This window comes from Trichosurus vulpecula, chromosome 4 (assembly GCF_011100635.1).
Source record: "Trichosurus vulpecula isolate mTriVul1 chromosome 4, mTriVul1.pri, whole genome shotgun sequence".
In the NCBI taxonomy this organism is placed as follows: Eukaryota; Metazoa; Chordata; class Mammalia; order Diprotodontia; family Phalangeridae; genus Trichosurus; species Trichosurus vulpecula.
Window position 1 is genome coordinate 341277905 of NC_050576.1, and position 27962 is coordinate 341305866.

Sequence of the window (27962 nt, forward strand, 5' to 3'; positions counted from 1 at the left end):
CCATGACCCTGGGCAAATCACTTAACCTCTGTTTGCCTCAGTTTCCTCATCTGTAAAATGGGTTGTTATAAGGATCAAATAAGAATAATTGTAAAGTTATTAGCACAGTGTCTAACTGTATGCTATGGAAATATTATTATTAATATGTCAATGGAGAACAATCTTTGTCAGGTCCCACCTTGGAGGATCAGCCTGGTTAAGTTGAGAACAACTCATCATCAGAAGATTGGTTGGTCATCTAGGGATGAATTTTTTCTGTTATACTAAGTCAGGAAGACCATTCATTAAGTTATGAAAAGGCTGTAATATCAATAAGAGTATATTCACTTATGAAATCATAGATTCCTGAACTAATATTACTTCTGTACTTGAAGTGTATTTTACAGTTTTTAAAGTATTTTTGCACACTTTGTATCATTGGATCTTCATAAGTACCCTTTGGCAAAAGCATTGCAGATACCTTACTGTCAGATTTAGAGATGGGAAGGGATCTTCGAGTCCATTTAGTCTAACTCAATTGTTTTAAAACATCCCAATTTTACAGATGAGGTAATTAAGACTCTGCTGCCAAACTGGTATTCCTAAAGGCCATTTCTGACCATGTCACTCCTTTGAGCTCCCTGGCAAAAAGCTCTAGTGGTTTCCTATGACTTTTAGAATAAATTTCATACTCCTCTGTTTGGTATTTAGAGCCTTTCATAATCTGACTTCAATCCGTTGTTCCAGGCCAATCGGAATCTTGATGGCAATGACAAGTAGTCAATTAAGAAGCATTTATTAAATGTCTACTATATACCAGGGGTCAGCTATGTGGCACAGTGGATCGAATGCCAGGCCTGGAGTAAGGAAGACTCATCTTCAGGAGGTCAAATCTGGTCTCAAACACTGACTAGCTGTGGGTAAGTCACTTTACCCTGTTTGCCTCAGTTTCCTCATCTGTAAAATAAGCTGGAAAAGAAAATGGCAAAGCACCTCAGTATCTTTGCCAAAAAAATTCCAAATGGGGTCACAAAGAGTCAGATATGACTGAATAACAATAAAAATAAGTACAAGGCTCTGTTCCAGGTGCGGGGGTTACAAAGATACTTTCCTCTATACATCCTACATTATAGTCAAACTGGCCCACTTGCTACGCCTTATACACACAGAATCCCATTTTCTGCCCCAGAGCTTTTATATATGTTATCCCATAAGACTGAAATATATTTTATCCTCACCTCTGCCTCTTAGGATTTCTATAATCCTTCAAAGCTCAGCATTCATGCTACTTCTTGAATGAGACCTTTCGCTTTTACCCCTACCCCAACCCAGGTGGTGCAGTGGATGGTGTGCTGGGACTGGAGTCAGGAGGACTTATTTTCATGAGTTCAAATCTAGCCTCAGATACTTACTAGCTGTGTGATCCTGGGCCGGTAATTTTACCCTGTTTACTTAGTTTCCTCATCTGTAAAATGAACTAGAGAAGGAAATGGCAAACCACTGTAATATCTTTGACAAGAAAACCCCAAATGGGGTCATGAAGAGTCAAACACAACTGAAAACAACCCAACAACCCCAACCCAAGTTGTTAGTGTCCCATCTCCAACTACTTTGTATTTATTTACAAGTGTAATTTTTCAGGTAATTTGTTTATACATTTACAAATTATGTAAATTTTTACACAGTGTTACAACAGCATTTTACATTTTGTTTATATGCATATATATTGCTTTCCCCAAAGCAATGTAAATTCCTTGAGGTCTGGGACTATTTCATTTTTATCTTAGTATTTCCAAGCCTCTAGCCCAATGCCTGGCACATAGTAGGCCCTTCATAAATGCTTGTTTAATTGATGGATGAAAGAATGAAATAACTTGCTTGAAGTCAAACAATTAATAAGTGGCAAAAGTGGGAATACAACCCTGATCTTCTGAATCCTATTCTAACAGTCTTCCAAGAATAGGGCTGGTACTTTGGGTTGTCTTCTAGTCAAGATGGATTTTCATTGATCCATCAATTCTCCAACTAGGCAGCTAACCAGAGGCAAGACTGCATCCCGTGGAAGCATAATAGCAAGGCTTATGGCCCTAGAGCACAACCTGCCTGCTTTTGCCCCCTGTGACTTATGCTGAATTCTTGTGCTATTCAGATTTCCTTTTATGCTAATTTAGCTCTCTAGGTCAGGCTGGGTTCCCATTTTCAGTCCTGCTCTAGCGTGAATCACAGAACCAAGCATCTTCCTTGCTTTCTCTTATCTTTGAGAGGCTCTCTGAATTTGTCATCACCACGGCAGGTCTGCAGCTAGCTCTGCCTCCTTGACACCACCTCTGACCTCAGCCCAGCAAATTCTTCAAAACTAGTTTCAACTAAGGACCTAAGATCTGGATTGGCCTGGAGCCCAGAGATGACAAAACAAAACACACTGACCAGTGTGGAGAGGTAGGGGGGCAGAATCATGATAATAATGATGATAGGGGATAAGGACTGGAAACTCCATGGGAGCTCCCCATCCCAATGCAATTTGGTAGCATCTCAACACAGCCTTAGAGGCGACTAAAACACTAAGGGGACAAGTGACTTGCCCAGGGTCACACAGTCAGTATGCATCAGAGATGGAACTTGAACATTCTGGCTCTCTACCTCTATGCCATGCTACTTTTCAATAGCAATAAGAGTTAACATTTATATAGCACTTTAAGGAAACTGAGGCAGATAGAGGTTAAATGAATTGCCCAGGGTCACACAGGTATTGAGTGTCTGAGCCAGGATTTGAACTTAGGCCTTCCAGACTCCAGGACCAGCATTCTATCTACTATGACACACTAACTGGACTTGGAGCCAGAAGCACCTGGATTTGAATTCTAGCTTAACACTCACTCGGAGTTCAATGGCAGTCATGGGCAAGTTGCTTTTCTGACTCTCAGTCTCCTTACTGGTAAAATAAGGATTGTAATACTTGGCAATATGAACCTCTGAGGGTTGTTATGAGGAAAGTGCTTTGTAAGCCTAAAAATACAATATAAATGTGAGTTATTATTATTGGAAGATTTTATTCAAAATCAGTTCTTGATTTTGCAATGTGGCTATATCAGTACTGGTGTCCTATTTCTTATATGGAGTTCATTGATAGGTAGCCCACCATGTATTTCTTCCTCTTGAAAATTCATAGGCTTTCTTCCTTCTTATTCCCAGTAGGAGCTATCCTTCATTCTATTCCCTTTTCTATTCTTTTCACTGCCCATCATTCCTTTGTACACTGTTCCATAGCTACTGCTGTTTTTTTAATTGCCTAAGTTTACATCAATAGTATATAAGTTAAAGTGTTGATTTCCATGAGTTCAGACCCTGTTCCTGACCTTGGAGATATCTCTTTATCTTATTTCCATAAGATTTTTCATCTATACAATGGAGAGAACCATAAATGTACTTGTAATGAAAACAAAAATGATTGAAAAGCCCCATGAAAACATAAATGTGGGAGAAATTTGCACTACTATTCAACTCTACTGCCCCCTTCCAGTATGGCTGATTTCTGAAAAAAATAATTTAGCAAAGAAATATTATTAAGTATTATGCATTAATTTTTCATATATCTTCTATTCCTTTTCCATGAATCCCATAAAATGGCTCACCATGTACAATTGCTTTGCCATGCATGAAGTCATTGCTTTTTAGGAATTCAGAAGTTTTCTGAGAAGAAAATGCTATTTAGACTTCTTTTGTAGTCTGGTGAAGCCCTTCTCAGAATAGTGCTTTTAGATGCATAAAATAAATGTATGTGATTACAAAGGAAACCAATAATATTAAAATAGTTATCAAAATAATATTTTTTAAAAGTTCATGGCCCTCAGGTTAATCACTCCTTTCTCTATAGTCAATAAACATTTATTAAGTACCTAGTATGTGCCAGGCATTGTGTTAAGTGCTATATATAATAACTTAAGTTTAATGTTAGACAAGTAGTTGTGTTGGTTTGGAAACTTTTAGAAGTAGTATTTGTTATCACTTTCATTTGCTAACACCTGTGACTGATACAGCTCATTGTTCCTTATCTGAAAAAAAAGAACACACCTGAATAGTGTCTTTTGTCAATGTTTGTGACTGGCGAGGACAAGCCAATATTGTTTTCCTCAAACACCTAGCTTGAATCTTGAAATGCAACTGTATTTCCTCTAATAGGAAATTGCCTACAGCAGTAGATAGATATTTTTTGCATTTTTCTCAATTTAACTAATTGAATAGGTGTGTCTATCAAGCACTGTTCACATTCTTTTCCTTTTGCTTGGCTTAGAAGTAATGGAGGCATTTGCTTAAAAGTTTCAACCATGATCAACCACGATACTGTAATGGCACTCTTTCTTGTCAATATCCTGTAATGAGCAGCCTTCAGAGAAGTAGGTAAATAAAGCTGTCATATGTATTGACAGTAATACAGTATCACTGCACATATTTCCTATCCCCTCTTGCCTGCCCCCCAATTTTAGGATCGCAGAATTAACATGGCACATGATGTTTTTCTCCAGCTAAACACAAACCAGCTGCAGTCTTTTTAAGTCTCATATCATTTTGTTAGCACAATGCCTGCCTACGTGAGCAAAAACATGGAAACTGCATCCTAACCCAGTTGACAAGATTTTTTATTTTCATGATTACTTCTCTGCGTTTTTTTATTTTGCCTGCAGGCAAAGGTTGGCATACATGTCAAGAGAATGTTCTCCAGCTGGGGCCTGCAGTACAGAGAATTGTATATACCAGAGGGCTCATGGGACCTTAGGCAGATTATTATGGTAATATTGGAGGCTGCTGTCCTCTCCCTCCCACAGCTGGGCCGCCTCTCTCATTTTAAGTATTGAAGCAATATGTTTTGCAAATTATACGTTGGGAACAACAGGGACCCAGTAAAGTGAGGAAAAAGAGAAACATTGCAAAATGTTGCCTTTAATATTATATTTTTCTTGTTCATCAAGCAAAATAAATTAAAGCTTTAATTTTTTTTAATTAAATGAGGATCATATATTGAAAAAAGAGCTATAATAGTAAAAACTTAATATTGATTTTATTGAGTGAGAGTTTTAAGAAAATATCGTTATAGAGAAATTAGACAGTAACCTGATTCAAGAGAATCATGGTAAGATTACATAATAGCTTTTATTATGGATTTCGAAAATCCTTTTGAGCCCAATGAAGCTGGATTAGCAAAAACTGCACAAAAAATATCATTTTAATTAGTGCTAATGTGATCTCGTCATGGTCCAGCTGTTTCTCCAGGATGAAAATGTGTGTTACTTTATTAGTAATGCATCTTTGAAAAAAAAATGTCACTTCTGATTTCTAACGTTTGTTATTAAAGTATATTTTAATGCAATAGCAAAGCAACATGATTGATATAGCAAAATGAAGCATTAGTGAAAATCAGCCTCTTCGAAACGAGGCAAAAAAGGCTTAAAAGCATTCTTAATTGAGGAAGAAGTGTTTTCCTTGTGTCTGGTCCTCCTCTCTGGAAACATTAATAACAAAGCAAAAACAACATTTCTGCTGTGGTTTTCTGACTATTAGCCCTGTGCGAGAAAGATGGTTAAGATTTCAATTAGTCACAAATGATTAGGTTTCCATGTTCACTTGCATAGTCCTGGATGGGTCTTTGCTCATTGGACGCTGCAGGTTGATTTTTACAAAAGCAACACTGCTTCAGTTTTCAATAATGAATTTAAATTTATGCACCAGCAAACATTTCTAGGCCTCTCTTGATAGAGACACTTCACAGTTCATTCTTTGGGATGCAGCTTTCATTATTTCAGGCAAAGTTATCTCAACTTCTCCATTAAAGATGTGACCTATTCCCTGTCTAAGATGGGGAGCTTTCTTTTGATTCTAAAACTTTTGAGTGTTTGGGATTCCTTTGATTTTATCTGGTGCAGCATAATTGATTCCCTTCACATGGGGTAATATTACTAAGTATTATGCATTCATTTTTCATATATCTTCTATTTCTTTTCCATGATTCCCACAAAATGGGATGCACAATGCTGTGCTATGCTAATATATTTGTCTCTCCTACTTATTTGGTATTGCATCTATATATTTTAGTATGTTATTGATCAGGAGTGATCACATAAAAATTTAGGGCCCCTCTCTGTTCCCCTGTTAGATATTCATTTAGGGAGAGTTTACTAACTAAAATGCTAGTAGGAAGTGATTTTCAGCATAAATAGTTGTCCCGATGATCTTAATAGAAATATAGCTGTCATTTGTTAATGTGTGGAAGAAAGAGGAAGAAGGGCAGCAACTCTCCATTACTATTTTTTTTAGCTCTTTCTCATTATTTTTGAATCACTTTCTCACTGTTCAATCCAGTCCAAAGGAGAAGAAATGCTAAACTTAATGGATGCTTCTTGGGAGATTATTTATCTTTTTCAGGTCACCATTGGTCTTGTAGGACAAATCTGTCAACTATCCTTTTAACTGTTCTCTACATATTAATTCAAGTAACTTTTGTTACCTTGGGAGGCCTAAGGGTCAGATCAACAAAAAGTTTAAATTACATACACAGTATAACAACTTTCACTGAGCTATTCCATGTGCCTTATTCAAGGCCCTTGCTACCATGTTTCTTCAAGATACAGCCTCTGAGTCCACTTTATTGGCAAAACTTCTTTGCAGTGAGGTCCTTCCCGCATGACAATAGCTAAATTTTTGATCTGAGTTCAAGCTGGATCAACTTCATACAAAATTTTGGTCTATAGTGAATGATGATAATATGAAGTTCCAGGATATGAGATAATGTAGGATGTATCAGCCGGCATGACATGTAAGGAATGATGCACAGGGAAAAAAAAGGAAGCCTTGAGAGATAAAAGACTGGAAGTTTCTTAAAGATTTGAACCAGATTCTTTCTTTTCATATTATAAAATTCTAGGAATAAATGATTTACAGCATAAATGGTGGTCTCACTCATCCTTACGGAAATATAGTTGCCATTTGTTAATGTGTGGAAGGAGGAAGAAAGTCACAGCTCTTCATAATTGTTTTAGCTCATCATTCTCATCATTCTCAAATCCCTATCTCACTGTTTTATCCAGTCCAAAGAAGTGGAAGTATTAAAAGTTAGTGAAATATACTGTGTAACAAGTACTAGAAGACAGGTATTCCAGAAAGTCTTGATTGATGAAATTTTGCTCTGCATTTGTTGTTGTTCAGTCGTATCTGACTCTTCATGGCTCCATTTGGGGTTTTCTTGGCACAGGTACCAGAATGGTTTGTCATTTCCTTTTCCAGTTCATTTTACAGATGAGGAAACTGAGACAAAAAGAGTTAAGTGACTGGTTCAGGGTCACACAGCTAGTGAGTATTTGAACTCAGGAAGATGAGTCTTCTTGACTTCAAGCCATGCACTCTATTCACTGTGCCACTTAGTTGCCCAATTTACCTCTATGTTGTATAATGATAGCAACAACAATAATAATTCATATAACAATAATTCATATAAAATGATCTCTTAGCAATGTCTCCCCCATCCTAGATTTCTGCAGTTGATTTTTAAAAATCCAAATGTAGAACTATTAAAATTTCACATATTAGATTCATTTTGGTACTCCAACTTTTAATAAAATAATTTTATTACTTATATTTATATTTAATAAAAATTTTAATAAAATAATTCGAATAGCTAGAACTGACATAGCAATTTAAAGTTTGCAATACATCCCATTTCATCCTTATGGCAACTATATCATTATTCCCATTTTATAGATGAAGAAACAGAGACTGAGAGAACTCAAATTTGCTTTGCTCAGGGATACATAGCTAGTAAGTATCTTAGAGAAAGGATTTTGGCTTAGGTCAAAATTGGACTCTAAATCTAATACTCTAGCCACTGTCCCATCTAAGTTGCCCAGTGTTTTGGCTAATGACAGACTGAAATTATAGTCTGCTATTATCTCTCTGCTGATTTCATAAAAAATGATCTCTTAGCAATGTCTCCCCCATCCTAGATTTCTGCAGTTGATTTTTAAAAATCCAAATGTAGGACTTTTAAAATTTCACTTATTAGATTCATTTTGGTACTCCAACTTTTCATACTTTTTGGATCATAACCTTTTCCTTCAATGATTTAGCTACCTACTACAACTCTGTGTCATTTACAAATGTGATAATTAAGTTATATATCTAAATATACATATGTAGTCATATGTCCATACACACACATATGTGTGTGTATATATATATATATATGTATATATATATATATATGTACATGCATCACTGCTCATCAAGTTTCAGTGAGATTGAATTTGTCAATTTGCTTTAGCACCTCTGCAAGCCAAAGTTGGTGATGACCTTTTCTCCTTGATAAATTTCTTTTACTTAGCACTTTCCCTGTCTCTGATATATTGTCATGCATTTTTTTGTATTAGTTATTTGTGCATGTGTCATCCCCTTGCTCAGCTATAGGCTCCATGAGGGCAATGATCACATCTTATTTGAATTTTGTGTCCAGGCCTAATACAATGGCTTGCAAACAAAGGGTATTTAATAAATATTGAATTGATTTGAACTGTCCTTTAATATCTTTCCTGATATGCCTTATTAAAATTTTTTTAGCTACCTTTAATTCTTTTCATTAACATCTTTGGCAAGAATAACATAAAACTGATTCCCAAATAAATTAGGATAAAACCTTTTACTCTGCCCAAGACAACTTCTGTACAACATGAACTCTCTGAAGGATTCAATACATCCCATTTCATTTGGTTTTCTCATTAGCCTCTAGAAAATTCCAGGAAAGGGTAATCAGGTATTTTAAGCAGCATTCTCTTCAGCAAAGTTCTATGAAAAATCTGAAGCCAATATAGATGGGCTAGAAGTCAAACAAGGAAACAGAAATAATTTGCAGCAAATTGGATAGATAGTACATAGGTTCTCCTGGAAAAAGTGAATAAAGTTGCTGCAAAGTTGATTTCATTATATGTTTGAGGAGCAAAAACCCCCTTCATTTGATGAGGTGCTTGGTCATCTTGATTTGCTGTGTTTGTGAATGGGTGCTACCACAAATATGGACTCAAAAGATCTACCAACATCTGTAATAGAGGATAAAGCACAATGCCTTAACTAGCCAAGGGTATAGAGGTTTCTGCTGCTGGGTGGTGAATTTAGAGGGTGGCAGAAACACTTGCAGTCCATCAGCAGGGAAAACAACAGAGCTTAGCACCTAATTAATAAGAATAAGCTGAAATAGAAAACAGTGTTCCTTTGGTCTTCCTCTTGAAGGCCAAACCAACTCAGGAAATGCCCACCCTTTTCACTCTCCCCTCCCCCAGCAATTACTTCTCCAGACCCAAGATCCAAAGGAGCTGATGACTCAGTTTCCTGCTGCTTGCATTGGGCATGATGATGTATCAACTGCAGCTAATGCTAGTTATAACTTTGATAAAATCCAAAAAGTTGCTGAGCTCCTACAAACCAAGTCAGTATATACCTTGATATATGGTGATTTCAATGGCTGAGCACTATGAAAAATATATTGGAAAATTATATTTTGGGATTAACAAGAAGAAGACAAAAACTTATTGATTATTCAGAAGCTATGTCATGAATACTTTATTCAAGAAATGAGTTAGAAAGTGCTAGAAATAGCAAAAAGAAAGAAAAAGAGTACCTTCCCAATCAAATTTATTATACCTCAATAAACAGTAAGTTGTCACTTACCAAGGAGTCATTTTAGAAGCAACTGTTAGTGTGTAGTTAAAGCTTTGACTACTTAGAGCAAAGGTCAAAAAATATAAAATCATTAGAAGAAAGGAAAAAGATGATATGATACAGTGTTAAGTTAAAACAGTCTCAACTTGACTTTGAAAATTAATAATAATGATAGCAACTAACATGTATATAGCACTTCGTGTGTGCCAGGTACTGTGCTCGTGCGAGGTGAGTTATTGACTGTAATTAAGTGCGTTATTGACTGAAAAATGGGAATGGGAATCATCCCTCACTTTCTTCTGCTTTATGATTCCATGGAGAGGTGATTCTTCCCCTTTCCAAGGCTGACCTTTACCTATCCCCCTGATGATGTCATATGATCTCACTTAAGGACCCCTGACCTAGCCATTTATCCTGCTATATACCCTGAGGATTTCCAAATCTTTCAGTCTAGCTTGCATATGAATTTTCTTTTTCATGTGTTATTTCTTCCAATTAGAATATGAGTTCCTTTAGAAGAGGGACTGAGTCCTTTTCCTATTTGTATTTCCAGCACTTAGGACAATGCTTGGTAAATGTTAAGCGTTCCATAAATCTGTTTTCTTTCTTTCATTCATTTAATCATTCATTTGTTCTCTTGATCTTATACACTCCCATTGTCTCCAATAGATTGGTCCCATAATCACCCTTCTCTTTCTAATCTTTAATGTCTTCATCTCTAATAATTGGTTTTATATAAAGTCAAAGTGATTACTAGGGTTGTGTTTAGACCTATAAAAACAGAGAAGGGCCAAACACTTCTTTGGGGGTTTCTGGTTCTTAAGGGATAGTAAATTGCTGGGTGAACTCCAAAATACTTCATTTGATGAACATGAACCAACTGTATATTGCAAAACCTATGAATACTATATATTCAGACATGGTGATGAAGGTATGTAATAATGGTCATTAAACATAAGTGAGTTTTATGAATGATGAAAATTAATCTTGCTAACTGACTTCCTTATACCCACATTGTTTCCTTGTTATATTTTTTTCTGTGAAAAATGAAACCATAACATAGTGGATATAGGACAGATATAGGTCACCAGACCTGATTTAGAATCTTACTTCTGACCCTTAAGAGCTATGGATAGAGGAGAGGATTCTGGGAAGATGGCAGAGTAGGTCAGAAAATTCCAAGCTCTTAAGATTTTCCCCACAAAAGAGATGAAATAGTGCCTCAGGATGAATATTGAGCAGTAAAAATGAATAAGGGGTCCTCCTGGGACACTCAGAGAAGATCTGAAGAAAAGTCCCAGGATGAGGCTTGGTCACTATGAAAAGTAAACACCTCCAGGCTAGGTCCTAGGTTGACTTAAACAAAGAGCAGCTGCGGTTAGCTGGGTTGGGAGGCTGCCTCTGCCTGCCACAGGAATTTTACCCTTGGGACAGTGAGCGGTGTTATTGTGCCTAAGCTGGGGAAAATTGAGGGAACCTCTGCTGACAAGGAACACCAGACCCAGCTGTGCTGCAGAGGCTTAGCTGGGTATGAAGGAACTAGCGCATGCCCGGTGAGTGCAGCAGCAGTGGGGTGGGGCCACCACTGGCTGTGGGTACTTATAGGAGGCTTTGGGTCTAGTTCCAGGCCAGAGGGGAGAACTGAAGGAGGATTTAAGGCTAGAGGCACCATTCCCCATACGCCAGGACTATAGTTGATTATAAAAACTAAGCTAAAACAAATTTTAAAATGCACAGGCAAAGAAAAAAGAATCCAATCATAGTTCCTATGGGAATAGAGAAGACCAGGGTTCATCTTCAGAGGAGGATACTGAAGCAAAGAAATACTCTTCTACCCCAAAAAGTATGTAAAATGGTCACCTGCTCAAAAAGAATTCATAGAAGAACTTTAAAAAGACTTTAAAAATCAAATGAGAGAGATTGAGGACATTTTTTAAAATAAAAAAAACAATTCAGGAAAAACAAGAAGATTGTGAAAAGAAAGCCAACCAATTAGGAAAGAAGATGCAGAATCTTAAGGAAGGAAAACACTCATTGAAAATCAAAGTGGGGAGGAGGGTCAGAGCCAAGATGGTAGAGTGAGACTTGCTTAAGCTCTCCTCCAAATCCCTCCAAATATCTGTAAAAATGACTCTAAACAAATTATAGAGGAGCAGAACCCACAAAATGACTGAGTGAAACAAATTTCCAGTCAAAGACAACCTGGAAGGTCAACAGGAAAAGTCTGTTGCACCAGTCTGAGAGAAGGACACAATCTAGTGTGGGCCACTCTGGCACAGATGGTCCCAAGCAGGCCTCAGGGGATTTAATCACTGGGAACTGTGGTGGTTTCCAGACTTCTCAACCCACAAAATCCAAAGATAACTTAGAAGATCTGGGTCACAATTCTAGGTGAAGGTCCTGGGGCAAGGAGAAGCACTGTTGTGGTGCACTTGGTGGCAGTGGTGGAGAGGAAATCCTCCTCACAGTTCCAAGGCAGAAAAGAATGCTTGTGGTCACTCAAAGACCAGAGCACATGCTAGGAGAGGGGTAGACACATCTCCTTTGATCATAACAACCTGGAAGAGCTGAAAATTTTCAGGTCCCTGGAAGTATCTCTGAAAATAGCTGCACAAAACCCCTGAAGCTTAGGATAGTTTGCCCTCCACCCTGCAAGCAGAGTCCTACCTTAACAAAGATCTAAAAAGTCAAGTAATTGGCTGGGAAAATGAGCAAACAGCAGAAAAAATCAGACTATAGAATCTTACTTTGGTGACCAGGAAGATCAAAACGTACAACCAGAAGAAGACGACAAAGTCAAAGCTCCTACATCCAAAGTTTCCAAGAAAAATATAAATTGGTCACAGGCCACAGAAAAGCTCAAAAAGGATTTTGGAAATCAAGTAAGAGAAGTAGAGGAAAAATTGGGAAGAGAAATAAGAGTGATGCAAGAAAATCATGCTTGCTAAAGGAGACCCCAAAAATGCTGAAAAAACTAACACCTTAAAAAATAAGACTAACCCAAGTGGCAAAAGAGGTCCAAAAAGCCAATGAGGAGAAGAATGCCTTAAAAAGCAGAATTGGCCAAATGGAAAAGGAAGTCCAAAAGCTCACTGAAGAAAATAATTCCTTAAAAATTAGAATGGAACAAATGGAAGCTAATAACTTTATGAGAAATCAAGAAATTATAAGAATGAAAAAATAGCAGACAATGTGAAATATCTCATTGGAAAAACAACTGACCCAGAAAATTGATCCAGGAGAGAGATTTAAAAATTATTGGACTACCTGAAAGCCATGATCGGAAAAAAGAGCCTAGACATCACCTTTCAAGAAATTATCAAGGAAAACTTCTCTGATATTCTAGAACTAGAGGGGAAAATAGAAATCGAAAGAATCCACCAATCACCTCCTGAAAGAGATCCCAAAAGGAAAACTCCTAGGGATATTGTAGCCAAATTCCAGAGTTCCTAGGTCAAGGAGAAAATATTGCAAGCAACCAGGAAGAAACAATTCAAGTATTGTGGAAACACAATCAGGATAATACAAGATTTAGCAGCTTCTATATTAAGGGATCAGAGGGCTTGTAATATAACATTTTGGAGATCAAAGGAGCTAGGATTAAAACCAAGAATCACTTAGTCAGCAAAACTGAGTATAATCCTTCAGGGGAAAAATGGATATACAATGAAATAGAGGACTTTCAAGCATTCTTGATGAAAAGGCCTGAATTGAATACAACATTTGACTTTCAAATACAAGAATCAAGAAAAGCATGAAAAGGTAAACAGAAATGAGAAATCATAAGGGTCTTATTAAAGTTGAACTGTTTGCATTCCTACATGGAAAGATGATATTTATAACTCATGAGACCTTTCTCAGTATTAGGGTAGCTGAAGGGGTGAGTTGAATATGAAGGGATGATATCTAAAAAATAAAATTAAGGGGTGAGAGAGGAATGTACTGGGAGAAGGAGAGAGGAAGAGGTAGAATGGGGTAAATTATCTCACATAAAAGAGGCAAGAAAAAGCTTTTACATTGGAGGGGAAGAAGGGGAAGGTGAGAGGGAATGAATGAACCTTACTCTCATTGAATTTGGCTTAAGGAGGAAATAACATACATACTCAATAGGGTATGAAAAGCTATCTTACCTATAGGAAAGTAGGGGGAAAGGGATAAGGGGAGGGGGATGATAGAAGGGAGGACAAATGGGAGGAGGCAGTAATCATAAGCAAAAACTTTTGAGGAGGGAGATGGTGTTAAGGTAATTAAGGTGGGACTTTTTTTCTGTTTTCTCTTTTGGAATATTTTTTTTTTTTACAGGTGAAATTGTATCTCCTTTATTAAGGTATCTGTCTGATGATTTTAAAAGGAAGATGAATTCAATTTATGCTTGGACCTTTATATATACATATATATATATATATATATATATATATATATATATTTGCTATTACCATCCCAATCTTTTATTTATTTATTTAACATATTTGGTTTTCAGCATTGATTTTCACAACATTTTGAATTACAAATTTTCTCCCCATTTCTACCCTCCCCCCCACTCCAAGATGGCTTATATTCTGGTTGCCCTGTTCCCCAGTCAGCCCTCCCCTCTATCACCCCCCTCCCCTCTCATCCCCTTTTCCCTTCCTTTCTTGTAGGGCAAGATAAATTTCTACGCCCCATTGCCTGTGTATCTTATTTTTTAGTTGCATACAAAAACTTTTTTTGTTTTTGAACATCTGATTTTAAAACTTTGAGTTCCAAATTCTCTTCCCTCTTCCCTTCCCACCCACCCTCTCTAAGAAGTTGAGCAATTCAACCTAGGCCACACATGTATTATTATGTATAACCCTTCCACAATACTCATGTTGTGAAAGGCTAACTACATTTTGCTCCTTCCCAACCCATCCCCTTTTATTGAATTTTCTCCCTTGACCTTGTCCCCTTTCCGAAGTGTTTGTTTTGATTACCTCCACCCCCATCTGCCCTCCCCTCCATCACCCCCCACCTTTTATTTTTTTTTTTATCTTCCTCCCTCTTCTTTCCTGTGGGGTAAGATACCCAACTGAGTATGTATGGTATTCCCCCTCAGGCCAAATCTGATGAGAGCAAGGTTCACTCATTCCCCCCTCACCTGCCCTCTCCCCTCCTCCCATAGAACTGCTTCCTCTTGCCACCTTTATGCGAGATAATCCACCCCATTCTATCTCTCCCTATCTCCCTCTCTCAGTATGTTACTCTCTCATCCCTTAATTTCATTTTATTTCTTTTAGATATCTTCCCTTCATCTTCAACTCACCCTGTGTCTGCTCTCTCTCTTTTACATATATATATATATATAAACAGACATATATATATATATATACATACATACATATACACATAGATATATACATACATATATATTCTCCTATGTATATACATAAACATATACATATATATGCATATTCCCTTCAACTACCCTAATACTGAGGTCTCATGAATCGTACACATCATCTTTCCATGTAGGAATGTCAACAAAACAGTTCAACTTTAGTAAGTCCCTTGCAATTTCCGTTTCTTGATTACCTTTTCATGCTTCTCTTGATTCTTGTGTTTGAAAGTCAAATTTTCTATTCAGTTCTGGTCTTTTCATTGAGAAAGCTTGAAAGTCCTCTATTTTATTGAAAATCCATATTTTGCCTTGGAACATGATACTCAGTTTTGCTGGGTAGGTGATTCTAGGTTTTAATCCTAGCTCCATTGACCTTCGGAATATCGCATTCCAAGCCCTTCGATCTCTTAACGTAGAAGCTGCCAGATCTTGGGTTATTCTGATTGGGTTTCCACAATACTCAAATTGTTTCTTTCTGGCTGCTTGCAGTATTTTCTCCTTGATCTGGGAGCTCTGGAATTTGGCAACAATATTCCTAGGAGATTTCTTTTTGGGATCTATTTGAGGAGGCGATCGATGGATTCTTTCAATTTCTATTTTGCCCTGTGGCTCTAGAATATCAGGGCAGTTCTCCTTGATAATTTCTTGAAAGATGGTATCTAGGCTCTTTTTTTGATCATGGCTTTCAGGTAGTCCAACAATTTTTAAATTATCTCTCCTGGATCTATTTTCCAGGTCAGTGGTTTTTCCAAGGAGATATTTCACATTGTCTTCCATTTTTTCATTCCTTTGGTTCTGTTTTATAATATCCTGATTTCTCATAAAGTCACTAGCTTCCACTTGCTCCAATCTAATTTTTAAAGTAGTATTTTCTTCAGTGGTCTTTTGGACCTCCTTTTCCATTTGGCTAATTCTGCCTTTCAAGGCATTCTTCTCCTCATTGGCTTTTTGGAGCTCTTTTGCCATTTGAGTTAGTCTGTTTTTTAAGGTGTTGTTTTCTTCAGTGTATTTTTCAGTATTTTTTTGGGTCTCCTTTAGCAAGTCATTGACTTGTTTTTCATGGTTTTCTCACATCCTTCTCATTTCTCTTCCCAATTTTTCCTCTACTTCTCTAACTTGCTTTTCCAAATCCCTTTTGAGTTCTTCTATGGCCTGGGGCCAGTTCATGTTTTTCTTGGAGGCTTTGGTTGTAGGCTCTATGACTTTGTTGTCTTCTTTAGGCTGTATGTTTTGGTCTTCTTTGTCACCAAAGAAAGAATGCAAAGTCTGAGACTGAATCTGGGCGCGTTTTCGCTGCCTGGCCATATTCCCAACCAACTAACTTGACCCTTGAGTTTTTCAGTGGGGTATGACTGCTTGTAGACTTACGAGTTCTATGTTCTACGTTTGGGGGGGAGGTGCCAGCTCTGTCAGAGCCACACTCCTCCTTCCCCAAGAACCCCCAGTCCAGGCTGGGCTTAGATCTTCAGCAGGCTGTTGCACTCCTGCTCTGATCCGTCACTTAATTCCTCCCACCAGGTGGGCCTGGAGCCGGAAGTAACAACAGCTGTAGCTGCCCCACCTCCGCTGCCCCCGGGGCTGGAAGCCGAACTGCGAACTCTTTCTACTCCCGCAGCTTTTCCCACTAACCTTCTTCGCAGTCTTTGGTGTTTGTGGGTCGAGGGGGGTCTGGTAACTGCCGCAGCTCACATATTCAGGGCGCTAGGGCCCCCTCCGCCCAGCTTCTGGTCTGGATCGTCCACGCTGCTCAGGCTGGGCTCTGCTCCACTCCGTCCCAGCTCCGTGTGGAATAGACCTCACCCAGAGACCATCCAGGCTGTCCTGGGCTGGAGCCCTGCTTCCCTCTGCTGTTCTGTGGGTTCTGCCGTTCTAGAATTGGTTCAGAGCCATTTTTTATAGGTTTTTGGAGGGACTCGGGTATGGAGCTCACTCTAGTCCGTGCTTACCAGCCGCCATCTTGGCCTCTCTTTTGGAATATTGAGGTAATCAAGTACCTTTGATGAGTTTTGGATTTCAAATGTAATGGCAAGCAAAGTGGAATTTTTGTTGTCTTTGTTTTGGAGTGTTTCTCAGAATTAAGGAATCTTTGATAGAATCAGGAGTCCTTGAGGACCTATTTCTTGTTAAGAAACAAGAAAGCCCCAGGCCTCAGGCCCCACACAATTTTTGCTTAGTAGGCTCTGAGCCCTCAGGGCCCTGAGACCTGTATATTAGCTCTGAGGTTAGAATTTTGTTTCGGGAGCTCTCACTCACTGGAAGAGTGTCATGTGATTTGACCAGATGAGACTCTGGGTAGCCACTGGAGCCCCCGGCTTTGGAAACCCAGATGTTGGTGCCTCTCTCTCTGGTAACTGTGTAATTTTTTGGTCAGACAGAGACCTGTCTGTTGATCTCTGGGTGTTATTTGCTCTGTTTATATAATGTATGCATGTAATTTCTTGTTTGTATTTTCTCTGAAGTTCAGGGTGCTGGCTTTTCCTCCTGAACTAAGTGAATGGTATATGTATATTTAATTAAAGTAAGATTATTAACCCCTTAACGTTGCTTTCCTTAGAAAAGCAGATCAGAGGACCTTTGCTAGCAGCCATTCTGTGTGCTGGTGTTGTTAGTCTTTCACCTCCACAGCAGCTGCTAGCAACATGGTTTTTACAGGGGATCAAAGGAGAGAATCAAATAAATTGGGGGTGGGGGTGGGATAGGATGGAGGGAAATATAGTTAGTCTTTTACAACATGATTCTTATGGAAGAGTTTGGATGACTACACATGTATAACCTATATCGAATTTCTTGCTTTCTCAATGAAGGTGGGTGGGGAGGGAGGAAGGGAGAGAATTTGGAACTCAAAGTTCTAAAACAAATGTTAAAAATTGTTTTTACATGTAGCTGGGAAATAATATATAGAGGCAGTTGGGTATAGAAATCTACCTTACCAACAGGAAAACAGAAGGGAAGGGGATAAGGGGGGGTGATAGAAGGGAGGGCAGATTGGGGGAAGGGGTAATCAGAATGCATGTTGGAATGAGGGGAGGGGAAAGATGGGGAGAAAACTTGGAACTCAAAATCTTGTGGAAGTGAATGTTTAAAACTAAAAATAAATTAATATGAATAATAATAACGTAATTAGGAAATATTTAACAAAATAAATAAAAATGCAATAAAACATAGTCGATATGCAAAAAAATCAGAATTGGGCAAGGGGCAGCCAGCAAAGCTATAAGAGGTCAAGAAATAAAAAATAACCCAAAATATAAAGAATGAAAAAATAGAAGAGAATGTGGAACATCTCATAAGAAAACAACTGATCTGGAGAACAGAACAAGAAGAGAAAATATAAGAATAATTGGACTACCTGAAAGTTCTGATAAAAAAGAATCTTGATACAATAATACAAGAAACAGTAAAGAAAATTGTCCTGAAGCATTAGAACAAGAGGGGAAAGTAGAAATAGAAGAAATCCATGGATCACCATATGAAAGAGATCTTAAGAGGAAAATCAATAGGAATATTATAGTCAAATTCCAAAATCTCCAGCTCAAGGATAAAATATTATAGGCAACAAGAAAAAAAATTTAAATGTGGCAGCACCACAGTTAGAATCACATAAGACCTAGCAGTGGTGACATTAAAAGACCACTATATATTGAAAAGCAAAAGAACTGGGGATCCAGCCGAAAACACCATACCCAACAAAGCTGAGCATAATCCTGAATGAAAAAAGTGGACATTTAATGAACTGTCAGACTTTCTGGACTTTGTTTTTTTTTAAAAAAAAAAGACCAACTGAGCTTAATAGAAGATTTCACGTACAAGAGCCAAGTGAAATATAAGGCACATACCAAAGACTAATTGCAAGGGACTCAATAAGGACAGACCATTCACCTTTTATGTGTGTTAAATGCAAAATGTATGTCAGATTATCATTTAGTAATTGGGATTTGTAAGAAAGATTGGGGTAGACTTGAGTATGATATAACTTTAAGCAGTAAAAACTTTTTTAGGAATAGCTAAAAAGAGTAATTATTTTATACAAATGAGGTGTGAGAGAAAAAAAACAATACAGAGGAATTAGATGGGGGAGGAAGGCTTTTAGTTCTGGAAACCTACTTTCATCAGGAATGGGTTCAAGAGGGAATAATACGTTTACATCTAGAATATAAAAGTCTTCTAGATTCAGAAAGAAATAGAATAATAAGGGGTTAGGGAGGGGAGAGAGGATAAGGGAGGAATCTCTAGAGAGGAGGGTGAGGGAATAGGTTAAGAGGGTACAGAACGGTATTTAGATTAATGGAAATGGGAGGACAAGGGAGGGATGCTTGGGTGGAAAAGGGAAGGATCTTTAGAGGGGAAGGTTAGGGAATAGCTCAAAGAGGGGTATAGAATGGGGTGTTTAGATTTATGGGAATGGGAGGAAAAGGGAGGTTTCCTGGGGGAGTAAGAGTAAGTAATAGGAGAGCAAGGAAGAAGGTAGAAGTAAAGTAAAGGAGTTAGGAGGGATAGGAAATAAGAGATAAGCACGAGCATAGGAACAAAGATCAGTAGTATCTCTTAGGGAAACTATATGTTTATACATGTATATATGTACATGTGTATCTATATGTCCATATCTATCTATCTATCTATCTATCTATCTATCTATCTATCTATGCTTAATTATAGCCTTCTGGGGATGAGGAGAAGAAGAGGGAAAAAAGAAAAAAAGTAAAAAATGTACAGCAGAGAACAAAAGAAAACTAACCAGGAAGCAAAGAAAAGATGAACAGATCTCAACACAATGTGTAGTATTTATTATATAAGCTTTCTTGAAATGGAAATTTATTGCTATTATTTTGAATCCTCTTTTATGTTCTCTTGAGCGTGACATGCTTTTTTTCTTTTCTTATTTTGTATTTAAGTTTTAATATTTAAGTTTATAATGTTTCTTTTTTCTTATTGCATATTTAATTTTCAGTAATAAAAAATAAGAAAAGAAACATGCACCTGGAAAAGAATAACATAAGGTGATTGGAGAAGACAAATATGAAAAAAATTATAGAGAAGTCCATAAAAACTCTTTGAGTTCCAATATCTTCCACAGTATTGTGCTCTTGGGGTAGTTGTGATGTACAATATAGTGCTTTGAAGTGGTAAGGAAAGTCAAACTTATTGCCATTCTGTGTAGTATTGTATGTTATTTCCTTTTTCTACTACATTCAACAGACAATAGAATAGTTTGATTTCTATCTTCTTATATTTTTATCTTCTTATTCCAATTGTTCTTCAAGACAACAGAGTTCAGGTTCCACTTTCAGCATTTTGTCACTTCTCATTTCAAGATTTCACAGCTTTGAACTACAGTTGGTGACTGGCTTTTGTACAACATCTAGGAACTTGAGCTTTTGTCCAGGAAATAAGAGGTTGTTGGCATCATCAACTATCATTGTTTATTGTGTATTAAGAAATGGGTGAGGCAGCATGGCATAATATATCAAGAGCTGACCAGTTTTCAGTCTATGATGCCATGCTGCCTTGAAATCCAAGACCTAGGTTTAAGTCTGACACATACTGACTTATGACCCTTGCCAAGTCACCTACTCTGTTAGTGCCCCATTGCATAGGAGGCATTATTTTTTATTGGTAGAGGTAATTTCCTCACCAGGAGGTCCTTATGCCAATGAAATTATAGGTCTAGTCCAAATAATAATGTTCAGGACGCTGTGCTAGGGCATAAGAGATAAATATGACTGTCTAAACAGAGACATAAACCCTAGACCTTCAGATTTACAATCTAATGACTTAGTTATACAGACAAGGTATTGACACTTTTAAGCTTCACAAGCCCTTCCCTAACCCAAGAGGTCTATGTGCAGAGACACTCTGTATCAGTAAAATTGATTCAGCGGGTGGTTTTCAAGGCCAATTGAATTTGGGGTAGTGCTTATAGATAGGACTGAGGGTTTTACAATTCACAGCATTCCTGGTTGTATGAGCCAGGATGTACTAGCCAAAAAATAAAATAGCCCTGGATATCATGCCTAACCAACCAAGAACATAAAGCACCAACTGTCCCTTTCACAATTTCTCTGAGTTCTCTCTCTTTCTGGAGAAGATTCAAAAGATAAGCTTTTTTTTCTTTTTTTCTTCTTTTTGGGGAATGTTGGATTGATTTATACTTTCGCATAACATGTTAGAATAGTGGTTTTGGGAGTTAAGATCATACTCACCTTATTCAAATAACGTTTTCTAAATGCCTCCAGTAACTGCTGAAATATTGGGTTTATCTTGCCTATAATTACGTTTTAGGAGGCATGATTTGACCCATGCTATAACTGAATCCATGTAATAATGACAGCACGCTATGAGGGGTTCACACTGATGCTAGTGTTTATTTCATGAGACCCTTTCCACGTATATATAGACACTTGCGGTCAATGATTTGGGACTTCTGGCTGTTCCATGATCTATGACTGACTCATTTAAATTTTTTCATTTTTTTTAAAAAAAATCATTATTTATTTATTTAATATTTTTAGTTTTCAGCATCGATTTCCACAAGAGTTTGAATTACAAATTTTCTCCCCATTTTTGCCCTTCCCCCCCACTCCAAGATGGCATATATTCTGATTGCCCCATTCCCCAGTCAGCCCTCCCTTCTGTCACCCTACTTCCCCCCATCCCCTTTTCCCTTACTTTCTTGTAGGGCAAGATAGATTTCTATGCCCCATTGCCTGTATATCTTATTTCCTAGTTTCATGTAAAAATTTTTTTGAACATCTGCTTTTAAAACTTTGAGTTCCAAATTCTCTCCCCTCTTCCCTCTTCACCCACCCTCCCTAAGAAGGCAAGCAATTCAACATAGGCCACATGTGTATCATCATGCAAAACCCTTCCACAATACTTATGTTGTGAAAGACTAACTATATTTTGCTCCTTCCTATCCTATCCATCTTTATTCAATTTTCTCCCTTGACCCTGTTGCTTTTTGAAAGTGTTTGCTTTTGATTACCTCTTCCCCCTATCTGTCCTCCCTTCTGTCATGCCCCCTTTTCTTATCTCCTTCCTCCTTCTTTTCTGTGGGGTAAGATACCCAATTGAGTGTGTATGTTATTCCCTCCTCAGGTCAAATCCAATGAGACCAAGATTCACTCATTCCCCCTCACCTGCCCCCACTTCCCTTCCAACAAACTGCTTTTTCTTGCCACTTTTATGTGAGATAATTTACCCCTTTCTATCTCTCCCTTTCTCTCTCTCTCAATATATTCCTCTCTCATCCCTTAATTTGATTTTACTTTTTTAGATATCATCCTTTCATATTCAACTCACCATGTGCCCTCTGTCTATATACATATATATATATACATACATGTATGTATGTATGTACTTCCCCTTCAGCTACCCTAATCTCATGAATTATACACATCATCTTTCCATGTAGGAATGTAAACAAAACAGTTCAACTTTGGTAAATCCCTTATGATTTCTCTTTTTTGTTTACCTTTTCATGCTTCTCTTGATTCTTGTGTTTGAAAGCCAAATTTTCTATTCAGCTCTGGTCATTTCACTGAGAAATCTTGAAAGTCCTCTATTTTATGGAAAATCCATATTTTGCCTTGAAGCATGATACTCAGTTTTGCTGGGTAGGTGATTCTTGGTTTTAATCCTAGCTCCATTGACCTCCAGAATATCATATTCCAAGCCCTCTGATCCCTTAATGCAGAAGCTGCTAGATCTTGTATTATCCTGATTGTGTTTCCACAATACTCAAATTGTTTCTTCCTGGCTGCTTGCAGTATTTACTCCTTGATCTGGAAGCTTTGGAATTTGCCAACAATATTCCTAGGAGTTTTCTTTTTGGGATCTTTTTGAGGAGGCAATTGTTGGATTCTTTCAATTTCTATTTTACCCTCTAGCTCTAGAATATCAGGGCAGTTCTCCTTGATAATTTCTTGAAAGATGATAGGCTCTTTTTTTGATCATGGCTTTCAGGTAGTCCAATAATTTTAAAATTATCTCTCCTGGATCTATTTTCCAGGTCAGTGGTTTTTCCAATGAGATATTTCACATTGTCTTCCATTTTTTCATTCCTTTGGTTCTGTTTTATAATATCTTGATTTCTCATCAAGTCAGTAACTTCCACTTGCTTCAATCTAATTTTTAAGGTAGTATTTTCTTCAGTGGTCTTTTGGACCTCTTTTTCCATTTGGCTAATTCTGCCTTTCAAGGCATTCTTCTTCTCATTGGCTTTTTGGAGCTCTTTTGCCATTTGAGTTAGTCTATTTTTAAGGTGTTATTTTCTTCAGTACTTTTTGGGTCTCCTTTAGCAAGTCATTGACTTGTTTTTCATGCTTTTCTTGCATCACTCTCATTTCTCTTCCCATTTTTCCTCTACTTCTCTAACTTGCTTTTCCAAATCCATTTTGAGCTCTTCCTTGGCCTGAGACCAGTTCATGTTTTTCTTGGAGGCTTTTGATGTAGTCTCTTTGATTTTGTTGACTTCTTCTGGCTGTATGTTTTGATCTTCTTTGTCACCAAAGAAAGATTCTGAAGTCTGAGTCTGAATCTGAGTCTGTTTTGGCTGCCTGGCCATGTTCCCAGTCAACTACTTGACCCTTGAGCTTTTTGTCAGGGTATGACTGCTTGTAGAGTAGAGAGTACTTTGTCCCAAGCTTGAGGGGATGCGCTGTTCTTTTTTCGAGCTATTTCTATATAGCCAGCTCTGCCACCCCAGCACTCCTCCTCCCCGAAGAACCACCAACCTGGGCCGCAACTCAGATCTAAGCAGGCTCTGCATGCCTGTTCTGTTCTGCCGTTTAATTCCTCCCACCAGGTGGGCCTGTGGCTGGACGCAATTGCAGCTGTAGCTCTGGAAGCAGCCTCAGAGCTGCACCACCTCCACTGCCCCTGGGGTGGCCAACCATGAACTCCTTTCACTCTGTCCCCGCAGTTTTTCCCACTAACCTTCTCTGTTGTCTTTGGTGTTTGTGGGTTGAGAAGTCTGGTAACTGCCATAGCTCACTGATTCAGGGTGCTATGGCCTGTTTGGCCCGGCTCCCAGTCTGGTTGACCCGGGCGCAGCCCATGCTTGTCTCTGTTCCACTCAGCTCCCAGCACGGTGTGATAGACCTTACCCAGCGACCAGGCTCTCCTGGTTTGGAGCCCTGCTTCCCTCTGCTATTTTGTGGGTTCTGCAGTTCTAGAATTTGTTCAGAGCCATTTTTATAGGTGTTTGGAGAATCCTGGGGGAGAGCTGTAAGCAAGGTCCTGCTTTCCAGCCACCATCTTGGCTCTGCCCTCCCTCATGTACATTTAACAGAATAAGCAAAGGCTTAGAAGGCAGGGTTATGGATACAGTTATCATTATCCTGGTGTCATTGTCTAACTCCCTGTGCCCAAGACCCAGGAAAGCTTGCAGTATAGCCTCACATGAAGATGCCTCCAAGGACATATACACCACAAACAGACAAAGCAGTTCATTCAGGAATATTGCCTTCTCAACAGCACAGTACTTTTCAACAAATAGGTTTTCCCTGTTTCTTTTTCTTCCTGTCTTTCAATTACATGTATGTATTGTCTACAATTGCAGTATAATTAGTTAGCTTTAACGCCAAGCCCAGAAGTCCTGGTTCTCTTAACTTTTTTTTTTTTAAATGAAGATTCTGGCATAGTGGAGAGCCAATGTTAAAATCAGTAACACCTGAGTTTGAGTCCTACTTTCAACCTATAATGACTATATGAGGATGGATTAGAACCCAAGATTCTTGTATACATCTCAACATATACAAAACAACTCCTTACGAGTAGGAGTTGTTTTATTCTTTATACTTGTGTCCCTAGCGACTGGCACACTGCCTGGCACATAGTAGACAATAAATACTTGTAGGCTGATTTTATATCTTGTTTGATGTTGATACTCAGCAGATCATAAAATCACAGAATCTGAAAGTCAGAAGGGAATTCAGTATTAGTCCAACCCATATTCAAAGAGGGAATAATAAAGAAGAGGCGATGATTTGCTTTGATAGATGAGTTTTCCTCTTATTTGGGCAGGAACCAGGCCTCTATGACACTTCTCAGCCACTTTCACACTGTTACCTGCATTCTGTCCATCATTCTCATCTTCCTCCCGAAGGAACCTTGGACACCACCCCTTAGATTCAGGGAACTGATAGATGAGATTTTGCTTTATTTTCCTGGAACAAGGTCTCTACATCACTTCCCCACCTTTCCCATACCGTGCTGCCTACACTCTGGCCATTACCCTAACCTTACCACTCTTCCTCTCCTCTCAGCCCTAGATAATGCCCCTGGAATGCCAGATTCTGATAATCCAGCTTTCACCTTGTTTTACCCAGAATAAGGCAATTCTCAGCCATCAATGTACAGTGCTTCCATCATTAAAATGTGTTCACCCTGAGGGCAGAGGCTGCTTTGCTCATTTATATCCTCAGGGCTTAGCACAGTGCACAGTTCCTGGCACAGAGTGCTTAATAAGTGCTCTGTTTATCTCTCTCTCTCTCTCTCTCTCTCTTTCCTCTCTCTCTCTATCCTAACAAATGGTCGTCTGACCTCTTCCTGATGACTTTCAATAATGGGGAACCCACCATCTCTCAAGGTAGCCTATTCCACTTTTGAACAGGTCTAATTATCAGTAAGTTTTTCTGATATCAAACCCAAATTTTTCTCTTTATAACTTCCACTCATTCCCAGTCCTGCTTTCTTGAGGCAAAACAGATCAAGTCTAACTCCTCTTGCATGTTACAGCCCTTGACAAACATGAAGGCAGTTATCATTTCCACAGTGTTCAACTAATACTCTTATGATATAGACTTAAGGCCTTTTATCATCCTCTGGATCTAGGTTTTTAATGTTCTTCTTAAGGTACAGTGACCAGGTGTGAACACAATACTCCAGATGCTGTCTGACTAGGAGGGAACACAGTGGGATTATCTTTTAATGCAGCCCAAGATGGTATTAATTTTTTTGGCTGCCACATCATGAATGATTCATATTCAGTTTGAAGTTCCCTAAAACCCCAAGATAAACAAATTTCTCTCTAACATTACCTCCTCCAAAATGAACTAAGTCACTTTCATGGTTGCATCTATCATAGAATAGATATGATTTCAATGCGTTGGAGCTGCCATGCTTGAAGAGAGCCTTCAAGGCTGCATTTTGTTCTACCACGTCAAATATTTAAGTTTTTTTTATATATTACTAATAGACATGGAAAATATTTTATTGCCTTTCAATCTCTTATATTCACTATTCATCTTAGTTGTATATTTATGAAGATTTATAGGAAATTGTTAAAACATTCTCTCTGATCATATTTTCATCAAATATCTCAGTTAGGTGGGACAATGGATAGAGCACTGGATCTGGAATCAGGAAGGCTTGAGTTCAAATCTGGCCAAAGACACTTACTAGTTTGTGTAACTTCGGGCAAATCAGTTAGTCTCTGACTGCCTCAGTTTCCTCATCTGTAAAGTGGGAATAATAATAGCGCCTACCTTCCATGGTTGATATGAGGATAAAATGAGATCGTATATGTAAAGTGCTCTGCAAAACTTAAATTGCCATATTAATATTATTATCATTATTATTAGAGATACACTGTTGTTCTACAGATTTTATAGATGTGACTAGTAGTTATACATATCTTCTAATTTTATTTTCCTTTTTTTTTGAAGGGAGGAAGAGAGGGGAAAGGGAAGCAAAGGAACCATTTCTTATCTTTTCTATTCTTTTTTGAGTCTTCTCTCCAAGATTTATTAATAATTAATCCCTATATGTCTCTATCTGAACAGTATTTGAAATTTCACAAGGACAAAGGAAGCACCATGCACTCTTTCAAAGAAGTGTCCTATAGAAGTTTGAGATATTATATTAAAATGAACATAGAATCTGTGATTTTACCAGTTAGGGAGACTCCTGGTATGGGAACTTAGTCAACCAACAGAGACTACAATTTTTCCATGACTTAGTATGTGTCTTAGAATCATAGCAACATATATTTAAAACTGGAAGTGACTTTGGAGGCCCTTAAGACTAACCCCCTAATTTTAAATTTGAAGAAACTGAGGCCCGGAAAGCCAAACCCAGCACTCAATCTACTTTTTTTATTCTACCTCTAATAAAATAATAATGATGATTTCAACAACAGAGAAAAAGCACCAACCCCAGATATGATTTCAGATCAAGGCTAAATATACTTGAAGGAAAAGATGGGCAACCCCAAAGATGGAGAGAGAAAGTAAGCAATTCACTCACCATGGGTTTAAATAGAGGTTAGAATAATATGAAAGCTTTTTAAAAAACAGTTGCTTTTCCTATTGTTACAGTAAATTGCTCAATGAGGGGGCTGGTTTTTGCTGTTTTTGGTGAGCCTGCCTTTGCCCCACACCAGCCTGGGTGGCTTGTAGACTGCAGGATGGATTCCTGCCACTGCACCCCCATCAGCTTTCTCACAAAGTGACAGCCTAGTCTCGTCAGTTTTTATAACTCTGTCTAAGTCAGGAAAGGGCTGACACAACACAGATAGAGAAAACAGCAGCACCATGTGCTCATGGCTCCATTTTGACCTGGATGGGGAGAATAAGGCACTGGTGCTAGCTCTCTCTCTTCCCAATAGGAGGCTTGTAGATCCCCTCTTCACTTGGATGCAGCCTGGCAGTAGAGTCTGTTAATGCCTTTTGAATGCATACCTGCCTCTGGCTCAGTAGCCAATCAAAAGTCTGTTTCTTCAACATGTGGTTAGCAGACTGGAAAATAGAGAATACCCACATGTGCTCCAAGTAGAGAGCAGTTCCTTTTATTCCATAAAATATTATTTTGTTATTAATTTATATATTATTAAGCATTTCCAGAAGCAGGCTCACGAAATGATCATGCTCCTAGGACTAAACCCTTATTGGCCAGACCCCATTATGCTATAGATAGAAACTTTCAGAAATAA